The sequence below is a fragment of the Cibotium barometz genome, chromosome 26 (assembly GCF_041138505.1).
Source record: "Cibotium barometz isolate CiBa-2024 chromosome 26, ASM4113850v1, whole genome shotgun sequence".
Classification (NCBI taxonomy): Eukaryota; Viridiplantae; Streptophyta; class Polypodiopsida; order Cyatheales; family Cibotiaceae; genus Cibotium; species Cibotium barometz.
Window position 1 is genome coordinate 3,676,769 of NC_141071.1, and position 13,594 is coordinate 3,690,362.

Here is a 13,594-nt window from a genome sequence, read left to right on the forward strand (position 1 = left end):
CATTTACATCTATCTGATTCCTATCACATCTCATCACATCTATTTATAGAATGTAAGAGAATTCTAATTTTTTGATATAAAGATTCTTTACGCATCTAATTAGGCATAAAGACAACTTTAGTAGGAGTAACACTTTTATAAAAATCCTTTTATGCATCTATTTAGGCATAAATTCAATTTTCAAGAAAATAACACTTTCGAATTAAAAATAAACCTTTTATGCATTTTACTATGCATAAATTCCATTTTAATGAGAATAACACTTTCAAAATAAAAATAAATCTTTTATGCATGTTCCTATGCATAAATTCAATTTAAATGAGAATGACACTTGAATTAAAAATCAATCTTTTTTGCATCTTCCTATGCATAAAATCAAAATTGATGAAAATAACTCTTTTGAAATAAAAATAGATTTCTTTATGCATCTTTCTATGCATAAAATCAAAATTGATGAAAATAACTCTTTTGAAATAAAAATAGATTTCTTTATGCATCTTTCTATGCATAAAATCCAAATTGATAAGAATAATACGTTTGGATTAAAATAAATTCTTTATGCATCTTTCCATGCATAAATCCAATTTAGTAGGAATTACACTTTTAGAATAAAAGCTTTTCTCTTATGCATCTTCCCATGAATAAAAACTAAATCCAATGAAAAATAACTCTTTTAAAATAAAAACTTTCTTTTATGCATCTATTTATGCATAAATTCAATTTTTGTGATGAAAGTCACACTTTTATAATAAAACAATTTCTTTTATGCATCTAATTTATGCATAAATCCATTTATGATGAAAATCACACTTTTAATTTAAAAAAATCTTTTATGCATATGTTTATGCATACAAATCATTTATAATAAAAATCACTCTTTTAATATAAAAGAATTTCTTTTATGCATAAAAATCATTTATGATGAAAATCATACTTTTAATATTAAAAAAATCTTTTATGCATATGTTTATGCATACAAATCATTTATGATAAAAATCACTCTTTTAATATAAAAGAATTTATTTTATGCATCCATTTATGCATAAAAATCATTTTTGATGAAAATCACACTTTTAATATAAAAAACTTCTTTTAGGCATCCATTTATGCATAAAAATCATTTATGATGAAAATAAGACTTTTGTAATCAAAATAACAATTTCAATATACTCCCTTCTATGCATAGAATTTAATTCTAAAGAAGTAACACTTTTTTTAATAAAATATTTTTAGTATGCATTTTTCTATACCTAGGATGAAAAATAACACTTTAAGAATACATATACGATGGGAATTACTCTTTTTGAACCCAAAAAAAAAGTAAAACTTATTTTACACAATTTTAGAAAATTTTACCATAACCTCCTTTGTATGGCTGACCATTTTTCAATTTTTAACTTTCTAAAATTAATTAGAATTTCACCAAGAGTATTTAAATCATTCTAATGTAAACATTTTCTACTTATTTAAGAGAAACATTATGAAAAAACTTGATTTTATCCAATAATCATTCATCTAGGATAAAGAATGGTTGGATTTACTAAAGAAGAGAGGGGAATGCCTTTTCAATAAGGCATAACATCATTATTCACTTTAAAGAGAAGACAAAAATCATAAAAAACCATAAAATGAAATAGAAAAGAGAAGAATCTCCAACTTACAAGGAGAATTTGAGAGCTTTCCTTTGGCTTGATGGTTTGAGGGATCTACTCTTGTTTGAAACAAGAGTGGCCACCAATCTTTAGAAGAGGGAAGGTCAAAAACTAATGAATTATGAGTAAATTCACAGTTTTTGGCTCTTGGGAGAAGCAGGGTAACAGTGCAAAAAACACTATTAATCTTCAACAAAGGGGGAGGCTTCTATTTATAGGAAAAAGTGAGCCTCTAACCAAGCAAACTGATTCTAGAATTTTCCAGATCAGTTTGGTCAATTTTTGACCATTTTTACCTTGTCCTTAGTCAACTCTTCATCTTATGTGAGTATTTACTCATTTTTGGGAGGATTTTCTTTATTTATTCCATTTATCTCCTCCACACATTTGGATGAATCTGATTGGCCCCTCAAAACTTTAATTTAAAATTTTAAGAAAATCTGGACCCCTAGGATAAGGCCTTTTGAACAGATTATAATTTATTTCGAATGCACCTTCTGAAAATCTTTTTGAACTTCTATTTGGGGGGAACTTATTTAAATATGAAGAGATATTTTTCCATCCAAAAATATCCAAAATATGAATAATCTCTCTCTAGAATATTTTCTCTCTCTAGGCCAAAACAGGTAGAAACAAGATCTTTTATATTTCTGAAGAGGGATTTGACTATAGGGGAAGATACTGGACATCGAGGCTGGGGAGGAATCTTACATTCTACCCCACTTAAAAAACGCGAGATGTCCTTATCTCGCAGGTGGAGTATGATCTCTTTCATCTTCTTCTTCTTCTTCTTCTTCTTCTTCAATCACTTCTAGCGTTACTGCCTTGGAAGTGGACGGCCGATTTGGGAACAACTCTTTTTGACTTCACCTATTCTGAGGTGGAGGTCTTGCATTACTTTGGATTGAAACTGCAGGTTGGGTAGAGGGTCTACCTCTGGGATCTCCCTGATTTTGGCGGATAGAACCCTGATTACTCTAGAAGGAAGGGGCTGGAGTCTAGAATCTTGATCCCTGATTTTCTTGCCCTGAAAACCTTGATCCAAAAGGAGTTGGGCAATCCATACTGCGATGTCCAAATCCTTGACAGTTATAGCATCTCACTCTCTTATTCAAGGGTGGAACTTCTGAAGTAGAAATCCAGGGGGATTGAGTTTCGGGAAAAGGACATTTCTTCCATTCTGGAACTTCCCATATCCTTGGTTTGACCCTGATGTCTCTTAGGTGGAGGAAGGTTGGAATCATCTTCTGGGAATAAAATCCTTTTGAAAGGTGATGGTGCTGGCTTTGGCGGGACTTTGACATCAAAGGCTTTGGCTTCGGCCATGGAAACTGGCTTGGCATTCTTCACCAGGATATTCAAAGGTTCGTTCAGTCCCTGAATGAACCTGGCCATCAGCTGTTCTTCATCCACAGCGGAGGCGAGTATCTGAGGAGGAGGGTGAATGCTTGGTGATATGCTTCAATAGTTCTACTCCCTTGGGTTAACTCTAAGAATTCGTTCATCTTTGTTTCTAAAAAATCGGGAGGACAGAACCTCGTCCTTAGGTAAATTTTGAGATCAGTCCAGGTTTGGGTATTTCGGTCGAGACGGTTTGTCTCGCAATGAATCCTCCACGCAACCCTGGCCGTTTCCACAATCTTTAACCTGGTGAGAGCCATCTTGCTTCTCTCATTGTAGCCAGTTACATCAAAGTATTCTTCCATGACCTCAATCCACTTTTCTACAACTTCACCTAACTGTTCCCCTTCACCCTTAAAGGGACCAGGCTGCGAACTATGAAGAGTTTTACGAACATCCAAGTCGAGCTCTTCTTCATCGAGTTGGGGGTTAACATTTCTACCATAACCTCGATCCATGTTCCTATCAATACAAAAATTCTTGTTAAGTTTCTTTATTTTTGATTCAAATGATTCTGGGGTTCTTTAAATAGGTCAGCTCCCCACATAATCATGGGGTAAAGATACTCATATAGAACGCATTATCAAATAACAATTCATTCAGAATATCTCATTCATATCTTTAACACAATAATGGTCCATCAGACTGAATTTTTCCATCTAAACAGTCCTCCATGGGGATTTCAATTTTTTAGATTTTTAATTTATCAACACTTAACCTGATCCACTGATCAAAAGTTAACAATAGTAATCTGCCAGCACAATCCACTAATCTCATAATGCTTTGCTGAAGTTATTAACGTCATTCCAGTTATGAACATCATCACAGGGACTCGTCCCATTCATCCTCATTTTCATCCTCATTGTGGTTTTACTCGGCTTATTACATTTCAACCAAATTTCAGGAATCATCATTTTTCAATCAGAATCCAAATCAACTCATCAGTTCACAACCTGAATTTAAAAATCATATCAACCACATTCGAATTCATCATCTGGATAGCATTAATGCTTATAATTTCAAGTCTTAGATTTACTCGTATATACTGCCAGTAAAGATCTGCACTTATACCCTCGGTATATACGGGTAGTCACGGTCCTTGGAATTATAAGGTAAAGACCATCATGTCTAGGCCTCAAGCAAGTCAGGGATTCCATGCAATTGTGGTACTTCCATCTGAAGACCCAATTACTAATTTATGAATTTCAGTTCAAATAACAATTTGTATGAATTTCATCACACAATTCTGATCTTATGCTGCTACTTCATAAATTTTTGACATTTTTGGCTTTTTGGTTGATCCTCATTAGCCAATTCGCTCTGATACCAACTATAAGATCCCCGTCCCCCACTGCGCAACAAATTCAGGGGTGCTAGCAACGAAAGTAGCACTTCTTGCGTGGAGCAGGGTCCCACACTCGGGGCCTCGGCCCTCACAGATATCCGGACAAGAGACTAATCCATCGGTTTTTCCAAAACCGAACCCGAAAAAAACTTCCTTTGCCCAGAAAGGAAGTTTGCCCGGAAAGCACGGGCGATTCCACCAGGATAACTTTTCCCCAACGTAGTCAAAAGCCTTAACTAACTGAGCTCATATGACCGAACCCGTAAGTCCTATAGTCAGATCAGGGAAAAAGACTATACTTGGATCATAGAGACCAACGATTTTTTCCTCATTGAGAGGCACAGCCGTTGATTCTTTTCTATAGAACAATTTTTGTCCGGAATTTACTTCATCTATCGAACTAAACAGAAATTGAGTCTCAATTTACGGATCCATCAGTCCAGCCTAACACCATCCAGTCCCATGGGTTAGCCAACTGCCCAACCACTGTAGCGATGGGATCCAATTAGGAATTTGGTTAGGTTTTGTCCCGAGTACCAGGGAAAAGAGTTCCCAGGCCCCCTAGCCGGATGTTCGTCGTGCAAACATAAACCTAGTCACACCACTTACACATCCAATATGAAATTGCCTTTTTCTCAACATCAGCTATCTTTAAAACAATCCTTTAATGAAACCATTGTATCACTGATCACAATCTTTCAAAATATCCGATTGAATCTTAATTTCCAATCATTCCTTCATCGGAGTATCTATGGCATCGTTGGCAACCAGAACGCTCACCACCTGTCCACTCAGGGGCCTTTTCAATAGTTCCTAGCTCATAGTACCTGGCAATATAATCACTTATAAAATCAAGATGGAATCAGCAAGATCAACCAACAGATCTATATAAAAGAGCCATGGACTCATTTCCTTGTTGGAAAGGCTTTCCCCCTCTCTTCATTCTTAAATTCAACCCTTCTTTATCCTAGATAAGTAATCAAATTGTTAGAATTAAACTTTTCATATTGTTTCTCTTTTAAAAGTGAAATTTGATTAGTTTAGAATGCTTTAAACCATTTGGGGATAATTTTTAAGTAATTTAAGGATAGGAAAATTTGAAAAATGGTCAGCCATACAAAGGAGGTTATGGCAAAATTTTTTAAAATTTTGTGAAATAAGTTTTATCTTTTATTATTCAAAAAGAGTAATCCCCATCGTTTGTGTATTCTAAAAGTGTTATTTTCATTCTAGGCATAGAAAAATGCATACTAGAAATATTTTTATTATAAAAGTGTTATTTCCATTAAAATTAAATTCTATGCATAGAAAGATGCATATTGATTATTTTTCTTTATAAAAGAGTGATTTTCATTAGATTTAAATTCTAAGCATAGAAAGATGCATATTGATTATTTTTTTATTATAAAAGAATGATTTTCATTAGATTTAAATTCTATGCATAGAAAGATGCATATTGATTATTATTTTTATTATAAAAGAGTGATTTTCATTAAATTTAAATTCTATACATAGAAAGATGTATATTGGATAAAATTTTTTATTATAAAAGTGTTACTTTCATCAATATTGAATTTTATGCATAAAATGATGCATAAAAGAATTTTTTTATTATAAAAGTGTTACTTTCATCAATATTGATTTTTATGCATAAAATGATGCATAAAATAATTTTTTAATTATAAAAGTGTTACTTTCATCAATATTGATTTTTATGCATAAAATGATGCATAAAAGAATTTTTTTTATTATAAAAGTGTTACTTTCATCAATATTGATTTTTATACATAAAATGATGCATAAAAGATTTTTTTTTTTGCTTGCAAAAGTGTTGCTTTCACCAATATTGATTTTTATGCATAAAATGACGCATAAAAGATTTTTTTTATTATAAAAGTGTTACTTTTATCAAAATTGATTTTTTTATGCATAAATAGATGCATAAAAGGATTTTTCTTTTATATAAAAGTGTTATTTCCATAGAAGTTGGATTTTATGCATAAATAGATGCATACAGAATTTTTATATCAAAATAAGAGTTCTCTTTAATCCTATGTTTAAATCCCATGAATATTGAAAAATGAATAAGTAAATACTCAGTGAAGGAAAATTATACCGTTTCATATTCTCTAGGATGGTAATGAGAAAATTCAGAAAAACTATCGAAGTCAAAATTTTAGATAAATGATTAATTTATTCCTCATAGAAATTCGTGACTAGTTTTGAATTCAGTTAAGCAAAATACTCAATGAATGAAATTCAGTAAAGTAGTAATTGAAATATTACCCTTCGAGAAAGACAGTTCAGGGAGAACCTTTCCAGACTCAAACCCTGAATCAGACTATGACCAAGACGTAACTCCTTCGTCAGTTTCAAGAAAAGACGATGTGACCAGTTCAATAATCTACACTCAAATCACCCACCGAATCTGAAACTAAGTTGAGACCTTTGATTTTGATCTGAGGATCAAGATTATAGAATTCGAGGAATTCTGCTTGGGAATCCAGACCTATGATCTAGAAGTCTTGGGATACAGAATTAATATATACTCATTGTATTCAAAAGAAAATCAAAAGTGAAAACTTGCATAGAAACCTTGTTTTTCTTAAAGGACTGTCTTACGCCAGAATGCTGTGGAGGGAGCATTTGGTATATGTGTTTTCTAAGGGAAGTTCAGTTGTAACAGCTGGCAGGGAGTGTTCAAAGGACGGCTCACGCGAAAAAAACTTGCCCAGGTATTGACCAGCCTGGGTATGGTGAAAAATGGTGTGCTTCCAGTACGATGGGGCAAGGGCCGACGAAGCGGTCCCAGAGTGAAGTGCCAGGACACCTAAGGAGGATACTGGAGGGTTCTGACCAGGCGATGCACGGGCTCGCGGTACTTGGGACACCCATGCATATGTCGTGGAAGATATATATATGTTTGATGACGAGAAAATTATTGTAATCTGTTACTGGATCTTGTTGCACACCTGCTGGTCTCAAACGGAGAGTCCAGAGTGATACTGTTTTGTGAGAAACAAGGATTGAATGGAAAAAGTTTGAGTTATGTCCCTGTAAACCAATAATTGTTTGTCAATGGATTGTTTTATAAATTAAAGTTTAAGAGGAGTGTGTGCGTATCTATATTCTAAAGCAAAAGTTAAGAAAGGCATTCAATTATGGGTGGGTGAGTACTTGTCTGGTTCTACCAATTCTAGTGGTTAGGCGGTGGCTATAACCCATGGGCCGAATGGGGTAGGCTGGAATCAGTAGAGTTTTAATAATAAAATTGATGCTTAGAACTCGAATAGTTAAATAATAACCTGAAGACTTCTCAAATGAATAGATCAACGGCGGCTGTGCCTAATTCAATTAGAAAAAAAGCGTTGATTCCTTCAAGTTAAGTCAGTAATAGTTTCCCTTCTATCTGGTTTATTCAGATGAAGGTTAGTTCAGTATCTTGACCTCGTTAGAAAAATTCGTTTAAGAAATTCAAAATGGTGGAATCGTCCCCGTTTTCCGGGCATGGAAAATTTTCCCGGTTTCGGTTTTCGGAATGACCACCAACTTAGCCTCGCCAGCAATCGGGGATCCGGTGCGCAGAGGGGGTATTGGGATCTCACAGGTCGTATCACAGGTCGTATCAGAGCGCTGTTGTAAATTTACGTAACAGCATCAGAAATTGCTTAAAATTTTAAAGTAAATCTGGGAAATAATATTTTCACTTGTTAAATTTATGTTGAATGAATTTTAAAAATTGAAAACTCATAAATTAAATTGGAAATTTATAGATGGATACCCCGAATCTATCTGGCATTCTTGAACTCTCCCAGAGTCAGGATATGATAGCCTTTGCATTCGAGCACCTCATCAACTCTGCTAACGACCCGAGTAAGCAGAGTGAGACTCGAACGTCATTTTGAGAGTCTTTACTTTCCTGATCCTCTTGAGCGACGTCGGTATATGTGGTTCTTTGGAGGACGATATATTAATGTCAGTACCAATCGGCGTTAGAGGCTCAGGCAAAATATTTCCTTAGCCATGATTCTGATAAGGCTAGGGCTTGTTCAGCATGTTCAACTCTTTGATCATTCACCCAGGAACTTCAGAATTTCATGCCGAGTTTTTAGGCTTCTTAGCTGCTTTATCCCTAGAAGTAGAGTTACAGCACCTCTTTCTGTAATGAATCGTGTGTACCATGGCATGTCTCCTTCGCAATTTCGCTTCTTTATGTGTATACGATTGAGGAAGTGATTTTGGGAGCCGTGATGCTCTATGTATATGAGACAAATCGTATTTAGTTCAATCTAGATGGGAATTTAACTGACTGTCAGTTCAGAGTTATACCTTTGGGAGTTTTCGATGGGATCCTTGGAATGGATTAGCTCCATAAAAATCAAGCTGACATTCATTGTCATAATGGAACCATTTCCTTCACGTGACCTTCACGAAAATAAAGTTCAAGGAACCGGAATTTCAAGATCCCCAAGTCTGCAGTTAGTAAAGGCTTCTAAGTTACTAAAAGGACTTAGAAAGAAGCAGCTCATTTATGTTGTCAAAATGAATCCAGTAGACTCAAAGTTAAAAGCTAAAGAACTTGAATGGTTAAGTGATTATGATGATTTATTCCCAGCAGAATTAACAGAGATGCCTCCAATTCGGGAAGTAGATCATGTGATAGAATTGACCCCCGGAGCTCAGCCAGTAGCCCTGAGCACGTACGAAATGCCAGTTCCTGAAGCCATCAAACTCAAGGAACAGCTTAGACAGCTGTTAGAGCAAGGGTTTGTAAGACCCAGTGTTTCACCTTGGGGTGCGCCAGTTCTCTTTCAGAAAAAGAAAGATGGAATGCTAAGACTCTGTGTGGACTAACAGAGGTCTCAATCCTATCCCCAGAATTAATGAGCTTCTGGACATGCTAAGTGGAGCCCAGATCTTCACAAAGATAGATCTCAAATCAGGGTATTATCAGATCAGGATTACTGAGCAAGATATCTTGAAGACAACCATCAATACTCGGTATGGGCATTATGAATTCACTGTCATGCCGTTTGGATTGACAAATGCCCCAGCTACATTCAATCGCTTAATGCAGGATATTCTCAGAGAATACTTGGATGATTTTGTTCTTGTTTTCTTTGATGATATTCTAATTTACTCAAAGAATGCAGCTGACCATGAAGCTCATGTCAGGAAAATTCTTGAGATTCTAAGGAAGCACCAACTTTTTGCAAAAAAGAGTAAATACACTTTCTCTGCCTACCATGTTGAATACTTGGGCTTTCTGGCATCCAAAGATGGAATTTCTCCAGATTTCGCTAAAGTCCAAGCAGTCATAGATTGGCATGAACCAAAGTCAGTGAAAGAAGTCAGAGGATTCTTGGGATTGATTGATTAGTATAGAATTTTTATACCAAAGTATGCTCTCATAGCTTCCCCCCTAAGTCAGTGAAAGAAGTCAGAGGATTCTTGGGATTGACTGGTTGGTATATAATTGTAAATGGATGTGGATATGGATGTGATAAGATGTGGTGTGATGCAAATGAATGTGGATGTGGATGTGATAAGCTATGATGTGATGTAAATGGATGTGGATGAGATGTAAATGGATGTGGATGAGATGTGATGTGATGTAAAGGGATGTGGATGTGAATGTGATGAGATGTGATGTGATGTAAAGGGATGTGGATGTGAATGTGATGAGATGTGGATGAAATGTGATGTGATGTAAATATATGTGGATGTGAATGTGAATGTGAATGAATGGAATGTGAATGTGAATGTGAATGAATGGATGAATGTGGATAGACGTGCATGTGAATGACTAGATGGATGTGGATGAATGAGATGGAATGAATGAGATATGATGTGGATAGATGTGGATGTGATGTAATGTGGATAGAATGTATGTGATGGGATGGGGATACAATGAATGTGATGGATGTGAATGGATGAGATGTGATGTGAATGGATGTGATGTGATATGAATCGAGATATATGTGAATGGATGAGATGTGATGTGATGCGAATCGGGATAGATGTGAATGGATGTGATGTGATGTGAATCGGATGTGAATGGATGAGATGTGATGTGAATGGATGTGATGTGATGTGAATCGGGATAGATGTGAATGGATGAGATGTGATGTGAATCAGGATAGATGTGAATGGATGAGATATGATGTGAATCGGGATAGATGTGAATGGATGTGATGTGATGTGTGCTGTGAATATGGGTAGATGAGAATTGATGAGATGTGATGAGATGTAATATGATGTGATTGGATGAGAATGGATAAGATGTGATGAGGATAGATGTGGATAGATGTGATGAGATGTAATATGATGTGATTGGATTAGAATGGAGGAAGGATGATGAGATGTAATATGATGTGATTGGATGAGAATGGAGGAAGGATGATGGGAATATATATGATTGGATGTGGATTAAGCAATGTGAATTGACGTAGAAGAATGTGGAATAACGAGAAATGATGTGGAACAATATGGAAAGATGAGAGTTCGTTAGAAATTGTATTTATAACATGTTTTCAAATGACTGTTTTATGTCAAGAATGCTGGGGAAGCATTTTGACCATCTTGTGAAAATGAGATCGTGGAGACCTAAGTGATAAAGTTGCAATAGCTAACGGAGAGTCAATGGAGGACATCTCGCGTAGCAAGGTCGGCCTCGGTTCGATTTAAATGGTGAGCTTCCGGTACGGTGGATAAGGGACCAACGAAGCGGCCTATGAGTGAAGCGCTAGGTGACCTGCGAAGGATCCTAGAGGGTGCTGACCATACGGTACTCAGGCTCTGGGTCACCGAAGATACCCACGCGTGTGTCGAGGAAGAAAATAGAACAAGGAGTTAGAGTTGTTTTCTGAACTCGGGCATGGATCTGGTTGATTGGCCTTGCTGGTCCTCAAAACGGATTAGTCCATGGCTCTTTTATATGGATCTGTTGGTTGATCTTGCTGCTCTTCACACAATGGAGAGTCCATCTGGATTTTTATAAGTGAATATATTTTCGGGTACTATGAGCTAGGAACTATTGAAAAGGCCCCTGAGTGGACATGTGGTGAGTGTTCTAGTTGCCAATGATGCCATAGGTACACCGATGAAGGAATGATTGGAAATTAGAATTCAACCGGATATTTTGGAGGATTATGATCAGTGATACTATGGTTTCATTGAAAGATTGTTTTAAAGACAGCTGAATTTGTGAAACAGGCAATTTTATATTGGGTGTGTAAGTGGTGTGACTATCTTGAAGTTTGCTTGAAATGCCGGCTAGGAGGCTTGGGAACTCTTTTCCCTGGTACCCGGGACAAAACATAACCAAATTCCCAAATGGATCCTATCACTACATTGGTTGGGCGGTTGGCTAACCCATGGGATTGGATGGGGTTAGGCTGGACTGATGTATCCTTAAAATGAGACTCAATTCTGTTATGGTACAATAGATGAAGTAAATCCGAGATAGTCTTTGTTCTATGGAAAAGAATCAACGGCTGTGCCTCTCGATGAGGAAAAAAGCATTGGTCTCTATGATGTAAGTGCAAGTGCAAGTCTTTTCTTTGATCTGATCATGTGACTTACAGGTTCGGTTGGATCAGTTTGGTTAGTTAAGGCTCTTGACTACGTTAGAATAAAACTATCCTGGAGGAATCACCCATGCTTTTTGGACGAGGGAAGTTTTTCCGGGTTCGGTTTTGGAAGAACCGAGGGATTAGTCTCTTGTCCGGATATCCGTGTCTCTTGTCCGGATATCCATGGGACGAGGCCCCGAGTGAGAGGCTCTGCCCTGCGCAAGAAGTGCTACTTCCGCTGCTAGCACCCTCGATTTCATTGCGTGGAGGGGGCGAGGATGTTTCACCCCTCCCCTCCCCAACTCCCCCAAAATCTCTCTCTCTCTCTCTCGCCTCTTTGTTTACACTTGTCTCACATGCTACATGTAACCCAAAAAATATTATAATAGTGCCAAGGAGGAAGAGAAACACATGTTGAAATAAGCAATGCTCATATAAGTAACATGATGTTTGTATTGAAAAAAATGAGTCCCTTAAAAACCAAGAATTTATGTATGATAATTTATGCTAAATCCATGTATTTTTTTATTACAACTTTGCTAAAGCATTGACAAAATAGATGTTTACACACTATTTATAAAGTACCAATAAGTGATGCTATTTAAAGTGAACTTAAGAGTAATATACCACTACAAAATGTGATGGAAGGGAAAATCCTAGCTTAACTCCCTGATGTTAGGATGGTTTTCCATGTCTCGTTGTAACTTTCTAGAGATTGTATGTAGTGTTGAATATTTCAAAGTTAGTCTGGAGTCTAGTGTCCTTAGGGGTGTGAACACAATAGGTGTGAAAGCCCTTTTATTTAGGGTTAAAAGACAAGGCCTTGGTGCCTATACAAGCATGTACTTGGGTCCTTCATTCTACACACAATGAGTACCATTCAAGTTGTGCAATCTCTCTCTCTCATACTTGAGCTCTATTGCTTCTCTCTCTCTCTCTCTCTCTCTCTTCTTCACAATCCTCAATCATGGAGAGATTTCATCCTCCATAGCTCTATGATTGATCATCCTATGATTGCCAACATGGTATTAGAGCCATGATTCTTAGTGTGTAATCTTTACTTATCATCTACTCCACTGTCTTTTAGTATGATTAGCTTTATCTTATCATTTGAACTAATCATGATTAGTAACTAATCACTTTTTCACCATTTTTCCTCTTCCTTGCAAAAACGTAGCTCTACCCCCTGTTGGTTTTTTGATTGGTTCTCCCTCCACACATAACATCTTTCCAAACCCTCTTAGGACCTCAAAGCTAACACTATTGCTAAGCTATAGCTCAAAGCTCTTGCGCCAATTTGACCTAAATCTGCAATACCTAATGGCCACTTGTTGAGACCCTTGTGTTTTCTTGGTCCATGCTAATGGAGCTTTATTATGAATATGTAAGTACATTGAGGCCACATGCAAGCTTGCATCCTTCACAAGCTTATGATGGCTCGAGTTTAATATAGTGGGCTAGTAGATTGAGCACCCAATTGAACTATGCTATAATGTGAAAAGCACTTGGACCCATTGTAAAAAGTTAGCCGTGCGAATAATGCACTTTGTGTGTGTTCAATTGCTATCGTATGCCCAACAGTGCGTGAAGCGAGATGTTGACTCCAGTGGATATTTACACAC